The sequence below is a fragment of the Microcebus murinus genome, chromosome 1 (assembly GCF_040939455.1).
Source record: "Microcebus murinus isolate Inina chromosome 1, M.murinus_Inina_mat1.0, whole genome shotgun sequence".
Lineage (NCBI taxonomy): Eukaryota > Metazoa > Chordata > Mammalia > Primates > Cheirogaleidae > Microcebus > Microcebus murinus.
In genome coordinates, this window is record NC_134104.1 from 28,790,488 (window position 1) to 28,806,961 (window position 16,474).

The 16,474-nt window shown below is 33.5% G+C and overlaps 1 protein-coding gene and 1 pseudogene across 11 annotated transcripts in view; both read left to right on the forward strand.

The window, feature by feature from the left end:
• ROBO2 (roundabout guidance receptor 2) overlaps positions 1-16,474 on the forward strand; it is a 1,246,890-nt gene that overhangs the window by 560,872 nt on the left and 669,544 nt on the right. The gene's annotated exons all lie outside the window — the stretch shown is intronic.
• Positions 9,147-9,244, forward strand: LOC142875517 (uncharacterized; annotated as a pseudogene).

Consider the following 16,474-nt stretch of genomic DNA (forward strand, 5'->3'; position numbering starts at 1 on the left):
ACGATATTAGGAGATATTACCTTTGGGAGGTAATCAGATATTAGGGGTGGTGTTCTCAGGAATGAGAACAGGGCCCCTATAAAAAAAAAAAAAAAAAGGCCCAAAGGAGCTGCCTTCCCCCTTGCACCAGGAGGACAAAGAGCAAGAGGTCATCATTCATAAACCAGGAAATGGGCCCTCACCAGACACCAAATCTTCCAGTACCTTGATCTTGGAACTTCCTTCTAGGATTCCATAAAGTGAGAAATAAATGTTTGTTGTCTATAAGCTACTCAGGTTATGGTATTTTGTTATAGCCTGAACAGACTAAGGCATGTATCGATATTATTACTCTTAGAAACTAAAAGCTACTTAAGCCAGAATCCATATATGATTTATTTTAGTATCCATCCAATGCATACATATCACATTGCTTTTCACAAACTCAGTGAATTAGAGGCAAGCATCAGTAGAGTTGTGTTTATGGATTTTGGATTAAAAATTCTATAAATTGGAATCACAGCTCTACCACCTGATAGTTTGTCCCTTCTGCTACTTAAATTCTCAGAGCTTTCATTTATCTACACAATGGAAATGATAACTCATACCTAAGAATGATTAAAATTATGAGGGGAGTTGATATACACAAAATGCAAAATATAGCAACTCACCTAAAAAAATTTCTGGTTTACTACTCATCTTCTAAATCTCAATGAATACTTGTTGGATAGATTAACAAATAAATGAAGGACTATTAAGACTTACATCTGATTTGTCTGTGGGTTGCTCCATATATTTTTCTAATAATAGCTTATTGTGGATGTTAAATCTTGGCAAATGCTTTTACAAATTTTACATTTGAATTCAAGTAAATTATGAATATTTTTTAAAGTTTCACTAACATATCAAGATACTACCTGTCTTCAATATCATTTTAATCATATCAAAATATTAAAGTTAGCCCACATGTATTTATGAAAAGGATATCTAACATGGCAGAAGTGTCTATAATTGACAAAAAGTGTAGAATATTGTTTTCATCGTTATAATGCACTCCTCATATTCAGATATGCTCTTAAGTGTATGAAGGGTGGGAGGAGGATTGGAGGGATATTTAAGCCAGAGAAAAGTCCACTTCAAAAAACTGAGCCACCTAGGAAAGAGAACTAACAAAAACTACAAAGATCTCATGTCTGAAATAAGTATCTTCAGATCATAGTAGATTCACTCATTTATTCAGAAAATATCGAATAAGTATGTATTATGTTCCATAGACTCATATGGAAAAAGCCAGTTTTGAAAGAGCCTATAATCCTCTTAACAAAGGAAAGATCAAACTGTGCTTCTGAGATGATGGAGTCAGTGGAATGATGACAGGGACAGGTCAGTCCTAAATAGCCATGCATTCCTGTTCTGCAGTGATTGCCTTAAAAATGTTCATGCTGCCAATTGTCTGTGAGATAGAATCCATCTTCTGATTTCTATTTCAATTACATATGGTGATTTTAACTCATATCTGAGAATATTAGGTTTTCTAGTTTGAGTCAAACTACTTTTTCCTCCTTAGAGTCCCAAAGTTGTTGTCTCGTAGAAATTAGACTATGTCTAAATGATGTGGAATTCAGAGTCAAAGTAGCTGCATTTCTTGGGCCCCTGTTTTGAATGTCTTGTGGTTGTACTAAAATGTTATCCTTTGTTAAGCATGGAGACACTTATGCAAATAATTTAGCATGAAGGAATGATGGCACTTTAATGATGTGTGAAGAATCAGAGAAAACCGATCCTAGGAAGTAACAATGAAACATCTTTCCTGGGATCTTTCACTGGAAAGAAGCTACAATACCTGAGTTATCTGCAAATCTCATGTCCTTCTAAAGGTTTTCAACTTTGCACTGGTTATTTTCAGGAAAATCATCAGGATAATGCATTTGAAATATTTGTGGAAGTATATCAGCACTTGTAGCCCCATAATTCATTTCATAAAGCTCAGTTTCTCTATCTCATATCCACAAGTAACTCACCTCACTGATGTGATTGTCCACGTGACAAGATGATCAGATTTAATGACTGACAACGCAAGGTAGTAAGCAGAGAAAGAAAGCATCTGGATGGGTTCTTGAAGAGGTTACTCAAGAAAGTAAAGTAAAGTAAATCCTTTACTTCTAAATACAAATAGTTTAATTAGTTTTAAACTGCCAATAGTCTGAATGGAGCCAAAGATCTACAAAGGAGAGCTAAATAACTGATCAGTAATACTATCACAAATAATTGTTGGTAATACTATCCCAAATAATTCTTTCTAGCTCAAAGAAATGTTATTGTAATCTATTTGCTAATTCAGTTCATTTAAAAACTGAAGGAGATGAATCTTTTCCCCCCAAACATTCACAGCCTAAAAGAAAATACTTGGAAAAAGTAACTTCTGTTATCCTAAATTTTACTGTAATAAAATTTCCTGTAGCCCAAACCCACCTCAGACTAAATCTGTGTGCTACATATGAAATTGTTGAAAATTCAGCAGTATTTGTGAGAAAATTGCTGAACTTTGTGTTATTATTGCTAATTTTTTTATTGTTCTACTCACACACTTTAGAACAATGATTTGCATGTAAAAGATGGACAACTAATTTCCATTAGATTCAGATGAATAGAACTGTAGGTATCAACACGACCACTATTATCAAATATATCCCCATAATGTTTGTTGCATAAAAAATTATACTCCCCCTGAAAAATAAAAAAGAGATCTTTGGCCTAAATAATGTTTTGCAATGAATTTTTCTAAACTTCCAAAGACCTTTTAAGAAAATTCCCATATAATATAAGCTCTTCTAAAGTATACGTAGTTTTCTTCCAATTTTTCACACTCCAAAGAGCATAGCAATGGACATTCTTATACATAAATCCTTGACATCTCTGATTATTTCTTAATGGTATATTCCTAGAATTACTACGGATTACGAGGACAAAGTCTATAAATATTTTTTAAGATTGTTGCAACATAATGTCTCATTTTCCAAAAAGAAAATATCATTTTATATCATCAGCACATACTAATAGTTTTTTAAACTTGAAGCCTCTTCAATTTTACCAAGAAATAAAGTAGAGTTATTTTTTTAAAGTATATTTCTCAAAAATACAGAAAAATGTGGAAGCAAATGTATCCAAAATTTGCAGCAATTATTATTGGGTTGTGAAATTACATAAACATTTTATTATCTTTCTATTTTTGAATCTTTGAAGCCCACAAACTCATTATATTAATATATGTCATCCTCCTTCTCCACAACCACTTCATATTTGTCATCATCACTCCCTGTTTTTGCTATTTAAGTTTGCTATGCATGTTACTGGATGACCATGTACTCACTATATCAAGATCAAGTTTTAATATTATTATTCAATTTTGTCCTTCATTGTTTTATATCCATTCAATCATCAAATTCTCCTATTTTTCACTGCACATTGTCTAGTGTTTCTTCAGTTTTTCGCTATTTATCCTTTGAGTTCCACTTCTAAACAGAGTGGTCCTTTTTAAGTTATTAATATAATCTTGAATGACTAAAATAAAACCTGAATTGGTCTCTCTGAATCTGATATTTTTCTTAAATATTCTGTTTTATTTACCCTATTGGATTATTCTCCTTCCAAACAATGCTTTGATCACTTCATTTGCTCTAAAAAAACCCATGACTCACTATTACCAAATTCTGACTTAGGTTTAAACTGACTTTTTACAGGTCAAGTAATAAATTGATTCTTCAGTTCTTTTCCCTAAGGCTACCTTACATATGAAATCACATATACATTTTGTTCATGTATCGCTATTCAACATTTGCCTGTTTATTTATCTTTTAATACGTAAGTGCTTTATCCACCCACAGGATGTACCCACAGAATGTAAACAGATAAAGAGCAGCAACATCATATTATCGTAGAACCTAGAATAAGAATTTAGCAAATAATAATTTTATTTGAAGCAAAAAAATTCTTTATGGAAGTCAGAAAAAATAAGAGACAATCTCTTGTGTTGCAATTCCAAATGGAATTTGGAAGCTCTAGAGAATTGTCAAGAACATAGAAAATCGTCAGTGCCGTACCCAGGAACATATCTACATCAAGAAAAATTACTCACAAAGCCTATCTCTAAGGCTTAGGTTCCATATCTTGATCTCCATATATTAGTTCTCACTAACTTTGACCCAAGATTGATAGAGATATTCTGTTTCTCATTTTTGTCTCATTAGATGTTGTTGACTCTTTGTAAGACTTTTCTAGTATTAGGTCCCAGATATGCTTCCTAACTTTGCTCCTGCCTCCCAACCAAGACCCAGCTTTCCTTCTACCATCTCATTCATGTCAATCTAAGAGGTTTTGTCTCTTTTTTATTTCCCCAACGCATGTCAAAAATCGAAAAATGACACAATGTTTCTCAATTTCCACACAGTAATATTTCTATAGACACATTTTTGTACACTATCCATTTACAAGCTAAACTTCTTTTCATATGCCAAATTGAGAGTTTTATATTTCATCAATCAAATGTACTTCACTATTCTCATTTCAGGAGTGTAGCCATAATTGGTCAAGTAGCAATGTATATTCGTATCTATTTAATTTTGTATTATATCTTCTGATTTGTTTAATCAGCAGAAAGTAATTGGGTTTAGTGGAAATATAAATGAGCTGATACTAATAATAAGAAAAGTTTGCTTATCCAAGAATAATTCATGTTCTTGCTGTGGTAGGCAGGAGAATAGCCACCCAAGGTGTCTATGTACTAATTCTCAGAGCCTGTGAATAAATTAGGTTACATGGAAAAGGTGAATTAAGCTTACAAATAAAATTAAAGCTGCTAATCAGCTGACCTTAAAATAAAAGTAGGAGAGGGAAGCAGAAGAGAGAGAGGAAGATATGACAACGGAAGAAGACTGGTCAGAAAGAGGCAACATAGCTGGCTTTGAAGACAGACAAAGTGGGCTGTAAACCAAAGACTTAATTGGCCTCTAGAAGTTAGAACAAGCCAGGAAACAGATTCTGCCCCAGAGCCTTCAGAAAGGAATGCAGCTCTACTGGGGACACCTTGATTTTAGCCCAGTCGTACCCGTATCAGACTTCTGACCCACAAAACTGTAAGATTAGGTACACATTTGTGTTGTTTCTAAACCGTTAAGTTTGGGATAAATTTTTTCCCAGCAGTAAAACTAATACACTCAAATAGCAGGCTTCTAATTCCTACCCAGAGCTTTTTGATAATAGACATTTTAGTTCAAGATCTCAGCAAATATCTAAAGGAGATTCCATATTATCTGAATCCATCCTTTGAAATTTTTCAGGGGTTGCAGTAACTCTACCAACTCACACTTTCTTCACTAGGCTTCCAGGAAATCTCCTCTCTATCAACCACTTCTCTGTCTTTTTTTGCTAGTCTCTACTCAACTCCTAGAGTGCCCCAGGGCAGTCCTGTGGCCTCCTGTCTTTTCATCTTCTCTCACCTCCTGGGTTAACTCAACTAACCTAATGGTTTTAAGTATATTCTGTATTCTGAGGAGTCATGTATCTCTTTGCCAGGCTTCTTCCTCATTTCTCCTGCTCATTCCTCACACAGATGTCCTCCAGGCATCTCCAATAAAATATATACCAAACTGAGTTACTGATTTCTACCTTGCCCCTATCTCAGTAAGGAAGAACACCATTCTTCCAGTTTCTTAGGCCAGAAACCTTGGAGATATTTTTGATTTCTCTTTCTCTTAAGCCCAATGTCTCTTATGTCAGCAAATCCTTTTGACACTATCTTCACAGTATACCCAGAGTGTAACTCTTCTCACTGCATTCACTGCTATCAGCATGTTCTCTCTTGGTCACTGTAGTAGCTTTCCAGCTATTCTCTCTACTTCCGCTATCACCCCCCTCTACTTCAAAACAGCAATTAAGATGACCCCTAAAGACTATAAGTAAGAATATGAGCACTGCTCAGAATATGCCAATGTCTGTGGATCACAGAATAAAAACTCTAGGTCTTCCTTCCATCCTTTTTACCTTTCTGCCTTATCCCTACTCTTCTCACTCCCTCTGAACTGGCCTATTTATTGCTCCTTAAACATGCCCAACTTGCTTTTATCTTAGTGAGTATGCTTGTGTAGAATCCTCTTCACCACTATTTTTGCACAGCCCTCTCTCTCATCTCTCTGAGATGCTTTCTCAAATATCACCTGTGAAGTCTTACCTGGCTACCCTATATAAAAACCACTGTCTCCCAAACATTTCATATCCACCTTGCCTACTTAATTATATTTTTATCACTTTCTAACCTATTCAGTTTGCTTAATTGTCAAGCTTATATTCTGTATTAGAGAGGGTTCTCCAGAGAAACAGAACCAATAAAATGCAAAGAGACTTATTATGAGGGCTCAACTTACATGATCAGGAGGGCTGAGAAGTTCCATGATTTGCCACCTGCAAGCTGGAGAACCAGCAAAGTCCTGAGTATAGTTCTCATCCAAACCAGAAGGCCCAAGAACCAGGGACTCCAGTGTTAAATGGCATGGATATTCCAGCTTAGGCAGAATGCAAATTCACCTTTCCTCCACATTTTTATTCACGTCAGGCCCTCACTAGATTAGGTAATACCCACCCACATTGGTGAGGGCAACCTGCTTTACTCAGCCTACCAATTCAAATATTAACCCCTCTAGAAACACCCTCACAGACACATTCAGCAATAATGTTTGCAAGCTTCTGAGCATCCCTTAGCCCAGTGAAATTGATGTATAAATTTAACTATCACATAGTCCTTTTTTTTTCACTACTAGAATGTAAGCTCTATGAACATTGGGATTTTTATGATTTTGCACTACTGTATCATGAATGAATGAATAAGAACAATGGTAAGGACTGTATATAAAGGTACAAAGAAAAGAAAATATTTCTGTTACTATTTTATCGAGCTCACAAATTTCAAGTTTTGCCACCAGTGTATGTTTCTTTGCTTTGTTTAAAGTGAAAATAATGTTTAAAATTAAAATTCATCGAATTCTTCTTAGGTTTTTATAAAAAAAAAGAAAACCTTTAAGCCAATCAAGTATGCAGAACCAAAATCAGTTTGTATCTTTATTTTTAGAAATCTGTGCCCTGCATTATTGGTTTAGCTTACTTGAGAAAGCAAAATAGTGAAAGCTGTCAGGTCCCATTTGATTTCCATTCAACGTTTGTTTATTGCAGATCAATCACATGCCTCTTTCCCACCCAAGAAAACATATAAAACTTTTTTATTTATTTATTATCTTACATGATTTACTTAAATATTTGTATTACATTTTAAAAAGAATATACCGCTATGTCTTTGTATGCCTTATGAAACACATACTTACAAACACTATTAAGAACATTTACTATTAAGTTTATTATACTGTCAGTGTCATCAGCAATGTTTTCAAGTACTTTTGTCAGCTGAGTATTACATTTACAGGGGTATAAAACACATATTTTAAGGTACATATAAATGCCCAGCTCTCTATTGAGAATCATCATGCAGAGACTTCAAGGTAGTTTATGTAGCTATAATGACTCTCAACACCAACTTGTTTTTTCAACTTTTCTCAGAACTTTAAATACAGACTGCAAATAAAAAATTTATAGCATATAAAATATATGAAGTCTAGTAGCACTCTTTCTTTGAATTACTATTCTTCAAGAAGACATGCAAAAGAATATGAAAGGAAAAGCATTTATTCACTCATTATATATGTTTAATAAATATTTCAGCATCTGCATACTAATTTATTGATAAAAGAAAAATTTATTCCATACCATTAGAAATTATACAAAATAAATAGAAATGACATCATATTACCACAAAAAAGAAATGAGCTTATGTCCTATGATTGTATGCATATGTTTGAAAACACACACACAAAAATGTAAATCACAAATCTATCTTGCAATTGTAATCCTCTCTGTATTAGGCAATGCATCTGCTTTTCATGTGCCATGGCTATTTGTTCCTCCTCTCTTGGATTATAAAATATCTTCTGGCCAGAGAAAGAGTCACTTATTCCTGATTATTGCACATAAGTACACCCAGGTACACATCAATGTCAAAGAAAACAGACCTATATTCAAATTAAGATGCCATAATTGCTTAACAGAATTACCTAAACATAAATTGGTAAACATTCAATAAAGTCAGTACTTATATGTTAACTTGATTGTCTTTTGGAAAAGCAATCCACTATAGAAAATGTTTAAAACTTCACAAAGTTATCTACATAATTTGCTGATGTCAATTGTTCCAATCATGACTATTGGAGTCAAAATTGTAAATTATAAAACACTCTGTTCAAAACAAAATATGTCATTTTTAATTGTAATTTGTAATCAACTGTAATTGACTGATGGTCATTTGTAATCTTGGCCTGATTTTGAATTAAACTTCAGAAGTCAGCTTTGTAGCTATGATTTCACACTTGGCTAAAAAGCCTTTCCTCCTCTAAGTTTGGATTGTTGGACTCATACATTATGTATATCCTTTAATGACCCACATAGCCAAGGGATGACACTTTAAATTGATGAGGGTTATATATTCAGATGTAGAACAAATTAGTTTAGGAATAAATGAAGAATAGATGTGCAGTTGGGCTAGCATGAACTGTTACAATTACAGGGATTATTATAACCACAGTCTAATACCTTCCAGACATCAGCTATCATTATATGTGTCTCTGTCATAAAGACACAATTCTGTCTCTCTTAAAAATATTATTTCATTACTGGAATATTATTTATATAAAATAGCTCAGATGCTGCTGGTATTTCCATGTCAAACAACTATTTTCATGAATTTAATATTCAGTAGCATAAAATTTGCTTTAAGGCAGGCACATCTAGGACTATGATTCATCTCTTTAAAAGATTTTCCTGTACTGTGTTCAAGAAACTTTGTTTTGAGAAAGATTATTAAACATATGACAATTTCATTCATGGTTGACACAGTTACTTTCTCATTTCTGTGGCTCCATATTCCTAGCAAGTGACCTGAATATAGCATGAGATAAAAAATAGAGGAAAAAAATATATATTAAAACAAATTTTAAATTAGTTATAAAATAAAATTTCATAGATTTTAAAGGCATTGAGTCAGAAAATGTGTCTTGTAAAATGAGATGGTGATGCTTTTGGAGTTCGTAAGGATGATGCTTGGGTTTTCATGCTCATGCGTGACATGTACCTCCCTCAAACCTTTTTACGATGTCAACACATCATGAAATAAAATGTGATGATTATCTCTTACCCTTTATGAAATTTTAGGAGATCACACCTTACAGATTTTTGTGGAATTTATGGTTTACTGGAATAAAAAAAAAATAGATGCATGGAGGAAATTTTAATCAGTGTCTTACTGACAAATGATTTATGGAGAAAATAACTTCACTTTAATTTGGTAGTAGCAAAAGGATTACAAAGTATTAATTCACTAGTTAAATTTTCTGCAGTACCAAGATTTGTAGAAATTATCAGAATAGTACTATTTTTCACAAACATAAAGTGAAAATTTGGGCCTTTGGGGCTCTGAATGTTGTATCTACTTTTTTTCTTTTTTGCTTTATTTTGAATTAATTTCAGACTAACAAAAATTTTTGCAAAAAATAATATTGACAGTTTTCTTATGCCCTTTGCCCACTCTGCCCTAATGTTTACTTAATTACCTACAATTAACAATATGATTCTCTTAACAAACCTACAGACATATTTTAAATTTTGCCAGCTGTCCTACTAATATTTGTTTCTGGTCCAGGATCCAATTCAGTATTCAACAGCATTTAGATCTCTTCTTCTTAGTCTCCTCCAGTTGAGGACAGTTCCTCAGTCTTTCTTTGTCTCTCATGACGTTGTCACTTTTGAAGAGTACTCTGGCTGTGTTAGTCTATTTAGGCTAGAGTACTCTGGCTGTGTTAGTCTATTTAGGCTACTGTAACAAAATACCATAAACTGGGTATTCTGTTATAGACAACAAACATTTATTTCTCACAGTTATAGAAGCTGAGAAGTCCAAGATCAAGGTGCCAGCAGATTCAATGTCTGGTGACAGCTGCATTCTGATTTATAGACGATGCCTTCTGGCTATGTCCTCACATGGTATAAGGATAAGGCAGCATTCTGGGGCCTCTTTTATAAAGGTACCAATTCCACTTCATAGATCATAGATGGTCATCTTTTTACTGTGTGTGCTTACCTAGTGGAAAAGAGTAAGGGAGCTCTCTGGGGTCTTTTTTATAAGGGCACTAATCCCATTCATCAGGGTTCTACCCTCATGACCTAATCATCTTCCAAAGGCCCTACTTCCAAATACCATCACATTGGGGATTCAATTTTAACATGTGAATTGGGGAGTGCACAAATATTTAGTCTATACCACTTGGCAATAATTTTTTTAAATATTCCTCAATTTGGGTTAGTCTATAATTTTTTCATAATGAAACTGATATAATGCTTTTTTAGCAAGAATACCACAAAAGTGATTTTGTGCCCTCCTTATCACATCGGATTAAGAGGCACATGATTTCCATATGGGAAATAAGTAAGACAAAGGTAGGAACTGTAGATTTGAAACACATATGTGACTTTATGCCTTCATTAAAGAAATAGACATAATTGCTGGGACAGAAATCAAAGCTTGTGAAATCACAGATATGCAATAGCTTTTTATAATGTGAAAATATATATATATATATCATAAAAGGTAATTTTTTCTATGTCTATTCTATGATTTTTGTATTAATTATATATAAAATATTCATATAGCCTCTAACTGCATACAAACTTTGAAAACACAGAGTTAAATATAAATTGCATTAGAAATTGAAATTAATTTTAAATGCATATGCATCTTATATATAGCAACTTCAAGACAGAAAATGAAAATGTTACTATGGATAGTTTTGCTCCTCCAAGTTAGGGAAGAAGTAATCTGAAGAATTTATGAGGTATTAAAAGCAAGGGCTGATAAATTAATTCTTTGCTGAAGCCAATACATTGTAATTATCACCAACATATTGACAATAGTAGGTTTTTTTTGTAAATGCACATGTCTATTAAATATAAATGATGCCAGTTATGAAATTGGGACCATTTTTATAATACTGTTTGAGAAAATGGTTATGAGAATTCATTTTATTCACATTAGCAGTAGTCTTTTTAGACTACACAGTAATTGCATTTTGGTGTTAATTTTGGTGTCAATTTTCCTTTTTTATACTCTGCCTTTAACCTTAGTTCTTTTTGATTAATTGTAACACCTAGTTAAATATATTCATTTTCATGAACAAATTTGATGCTGAGCTGGTTTTTGAAACATTATTCCAAGACAATTACTTAGTATGCCACAGAGTATTAAAATGAAGAGTAGCATCTAGATTAACTAGCAAGCCCTATATAGTGTTCATTGGCTCTATAAACTGGTACTCATTACTGACCCCCCCTCTTTGTCTTCAACCCACCCACATTGATTGATTCTCCATTTTCTTGCTTGCACTTAGTAAATACCAAAAGTTAAAGGTAAGCATGAGATGAGCTACTTTTGTCACATTTGGTCTTTATAACAAAATAAAACTTAGTGGCACCAAAAATAAACAGCTGTCCATGTAAGGGCTAGTTAATTTTACTATTACATAATTATAAATATCCTGATTCATTGTCCATAGTACATGTGCTAGACTTGTGGCACATAATAATACCTGTTAAATATTATGAGAAAAGCTTTGCCAAATAATGAAAACATTAAAAAAAAGATTTTTTTGATCCAGTTGTTTATCCATGTATTTTTATTAATTAAATCATAATCTATTATAATTTTGTATTCTGTTCTTTGTTTTGACTTAATATTTTCTTTTTCTTATGTAGTTTATTATTCTGATTAGAAAAACTATGTGTGCTTATTTTGGATCATTTTAAAATAAAAAAAAAATCAGTGCAATAAAAAGTAACCTAAATCCCAGCAATGAAAGAAAATCCCCTTTATATATTCGATATCAAAATGAATCTAAAATTGTACGTTTTTAACCTATGATTTTAGCCTTTATTATAAACACAAGTATTTGTAATGAGCTTAAAATATTAAACTTCGTGAATGTAATAGTGTTTATTTATGCCAGCTTTGATTCTTCACTAGTATGCATAAAGCTGCATGGCCATCTTTATACACACAGTGTTGCTCTGCCCTCTACCTTCCCATATATATTTGGGAATATTCACTTAGAACCCTTTCTTGTTCTGTTTGAAAAAGGAACAAAAACCAGCTCAAGTAAAAAGTTAGGGTGGTACTGGGTGCCAGTCAGTGAGGATATAGGAAATATCACAGAACCTGTAAGTGGGAAGCACAGACAGGCCTCATAGAACATGCACCTGGAGACTGGTCAATAATCAAGGAAACTTTTCTTTCCATGAGGCCACGCATTCTCCCTCGTCTCTGTATGTGTTACTCCTTTGCTAACTTGCTTCCCACTTCACCTAATTTCTCTGCTTATTCTTTTAGAGTATAGCCCTGTAAGGACCACCAACCTACATTCTGTTTATCTTAGTCGATCTACTCTTTGAGTTTTTACAGTTCTAGAAATTAGCAGAAGGCCAGCTGTTATAAATGACAGCACAGGTATCACAGGTGGCTGGCCAGCTAATCCCCTGGTTCTTTTTTAGAATTGTTGGATACATGTAGCTCAATCAGTGGTCACCTCTGCACAAAACCAACAACAAACAACACAGAACAAAACACAGCCTCACACTCTTTCATTTCTTTTTTCTTAACATGAAGCTATTTTTGTTATGGATTTGGTATTGTGGGTTAAAAGTGTATGGCTCTGTTTTAGATATTTGATGATAATAAAAATGAAGCGAAAGAAATTGTCCCATACTTAGCACTAATTAGGCTCTCAAAATATGCTAACTTTTCTTGAGATTATTTAGATATTTCTTGATAAATCTTCATGGTAATATGTGAAAGCAGACATGTTGATTCTGGCAGAATGAATGATGGAAATTCTAGTTTTAAAAATTGGTAAAACTTCTAATGAGTAAAAACGTCTAATAAATGAAGAGTTAATAGGAGTGATAATCCATATGATTTCTTTCTTGTAAAATTTCATTTTTCCCTCCAAAATCCAAAGGACTGTGAACACGAGCCAAAGGGTTAAATCCCCTCATTCTCCTACCAGTGTGGATAATAAGTTGCATAAGAACTAGTTCTTCAGTGTCCTGAATCTGTTATCAGAATTATCCTTTAATATTGTGTAAATTTCTAGATTGGTTTGTGTATCAATATCTAATTTGGTGCTAGAGTGGTGGCAGACAGGGTATGAAGCTACAGGATATTTTAAAACTGTCAAATATTAGAACTATAAACTTTTAAGCATTTTCCAGTTAGATCAATGTAGGCTTTCATCATGTCAATCTAATTGTTATTCTCAAACATCTTCTCAATACAGGCCAATGATTTGGTCAATTCAGGGCAGCTATTATATGTCTCAATGAAAAAAGAAAAAAAACTCCATTTACCTGCTTATTTCACTGAAATTGCTCCATATTTTATCAAAAGTGTTTCTTATTGTATTAATTTTAGTAGAATATCTTTCCTTGTCATTCATACTGGCTCTAATTCATCCAAGATTACTACAATAGGCATCAATCTTCATATTTCTAGCATCAGAGATTTGAAAGAAGATTGAATACCCTCAGAAATATTTTTAAAACTAAGCATTGATCTTATAAGTGCTCTCACTAACTCAGTGCTTTCTTCCTTTTGTATTATCTCCCCAAGTTACCCCGTACATTCCAATGGCTTTTTACACAATGTAAACATGTATCAAAATATCATGTTGCCCTACATAAATACGTACAATTACTATGTGCCAATCATAAATCTTAAAAAACCCTCATCTCTAGACTGATGATGCCCAAATTTACAGATTTCATCCAAATCTTTTCTGAGTTTTAGATTTGTGTATCAAACTGTCCACTTGGCATTTTGGCATTTGGATTTTTCAAAGTGCCTCAAATTTTGGCTCATGCCTGTAATCCTAGCACTCTGGGAGGCCAAGGCAGGTGGACAGCTCGAGGTCAGGAGTTCGAAACCAGCCTGAGCAAGAGCGAGACCCCGTGTCTACTATAAATAGAAAGAAATTAATTGGCCAACTAATATATATATAGAAATAATTAGCCGGGCATGTTGGCACATGCCTGTAGTCCCAGCTACTCAGGAGGCTGAGGCAGGAGGATCACTTGAGCCCAGGAGTTTGAGGTTGCTGTGAGCTAGGCTGATGCCATGGCACTCACTCTAGCCTGGGCAACAAAGTGAGACTCTGTCTCAAAAGAAAAAAGAAACAAAGTGCCTCAAATGTAACATATCCAAACTGAAACCTTGATTTTCCCTGCAAATATTTTCCATCCTTAATTTCTAGTCTTTTACTTCTCAGCAAATGACACCTTCAACCACTCTCTTCCCCAAAGTCTAAAGCCTAGGAGTCATCTTCAAAACATCCCTCACCACCATCACTAAATCCCATGAATTCATCCTCCCCACTATGTCTCAAATGAACACTTTTTTCTTGATCGATTCTGCCACCACCTGATTTCAAGTCAGCATTCTCTTTCTGTAGTAACCAGAATTACTACAGGAATATTTTCCTTGGCTTTCTTGCTTTCACTTTTATCCTTCTTTACTACTTTCTCTTCATAACCAAAAAATGGAAGATCTTTTAAATATAAGTTTATTGTCATTGTAGCATTTTATATCATTTTAAAAGTTTTGTGCCATTAGTTTATATCAAATTTTCAGAGTGTATCTGATTACACAAATTCTTCAAGTAGATTTGAAGACCATTCGTGATCTGACTCCTGCCTTCTTCTCCTGGACAATACTTGCCACTTTATCCCTGCCGCTCCAAGCTTCACCTACACTAGCTTTTAAAAAAATCTTAGTTAAACCACAGTGCCTGCTACACAGTAGTTCTCTAATAAACTTCTTTTGACTGACCAGCAAAAAGTAAAAATACATGTTTTAAAATTAAAGAATAGGAATTAATCCAATTAAGAACGTAGACTGTCTCTCTTAGGATCTACCTACAAGCAACGAGTAAATAAGTATTAAATGAGTGATATTCTTAAAGTCATCTAAAAAGAAAGAAATTGACTTACCTATAATAAATGTTACAGTTTAATTTCCTACAAAAATACTACCACCTGTTTTATTCCCCAAAGTTATACCATGTCATTGTGATATGAAAGAAATGCATACATATGAAGAAGTATTTAGATTGTCATATAGAAAATGTATAATTATTTAGACATGGGAGATTGAAAACTGTTTAGTAGTTTTACTTTAAACTTTTTCCTGTTGAAACTCATTGATTTGTTTTCCTTTTCATCTTTCAATACAGCAGCTCTAAGTTTGACATTTTTATCACCCCTGTGGAATGCCTGGTTTTCATTTGCAAAGCACACCTCACTTTTACAAGTGAAACAACATTTCACTTTTTACAAGGGAAACATCATGACCTAAGTACTACAGGCAAATCTAACAATCAGCTCTTCTGTATTGTTCTGACTTCTTATTTCCACAGACCTGCAGTTCTCATAAAATAAATGTGTTATATAAGTAAAGTTCTGTTTAATTCAGAAAGGGAAGGCTCTCTGCTGAGACTGCTTGTGATATTTTGCAAGGGACGCACTAATGAAATTTTAAGTTTTTTACCTTTAATTATTATGGGCATATAATATTTGTGTATCTTTATAAGATACATAGGATGTTTGATACAGGCATACCATGGGAATTAATCAAATCAGGGTAATCGGGGTATCTATCACCTCAGGCATTTATCATTTCTTTGTGTTGGGAACATTCCAATTCCATTATTTTATTTTAAAGTCCTAACTTACTGATAATAGGCACTTTATTGTGCTACCAAATATTATTTATTCTATCTGACTATATTGTGCACCCTTTATCAATCCCCATTTTATTTCCTCCTCCACACCACCCTTCCCATCTCTGGTAACCATCATTCCACTCTGTCTCCATGAGATCAATTGTTTTTAATCTTTAGCTCCCACATGTGAGTGAGAACATGTGAGATTTGTCTTTATGTGCTTGGCTTATTTCACTTAACATAATGTTCTTCATTTCCATCCAAGTTGTTGCAAATGGCAATATTTTATTCTTTTTATGGCTACATAATACTCCACTGTGTATATGTACTACAATTTCTTTATCCATTCATCCACTGATGGGCACTTAGGTTGATTCCAAATCTTAGTTACTGTGAAGACTGCTGCAATAAACATGAAGGTGCAGATATCTTTTCAAGAGCGTTGTTCATTTAAACTCCTAAGATTTATATCTTTATTATAAGTTTTGTGATACTTTTTCTTACCTAACTATTAAACGTATTTTGTAGAGACATAGACTTTAAAACAATGCTCCTATTTCAATGTTTGCCTAACTTCGTAT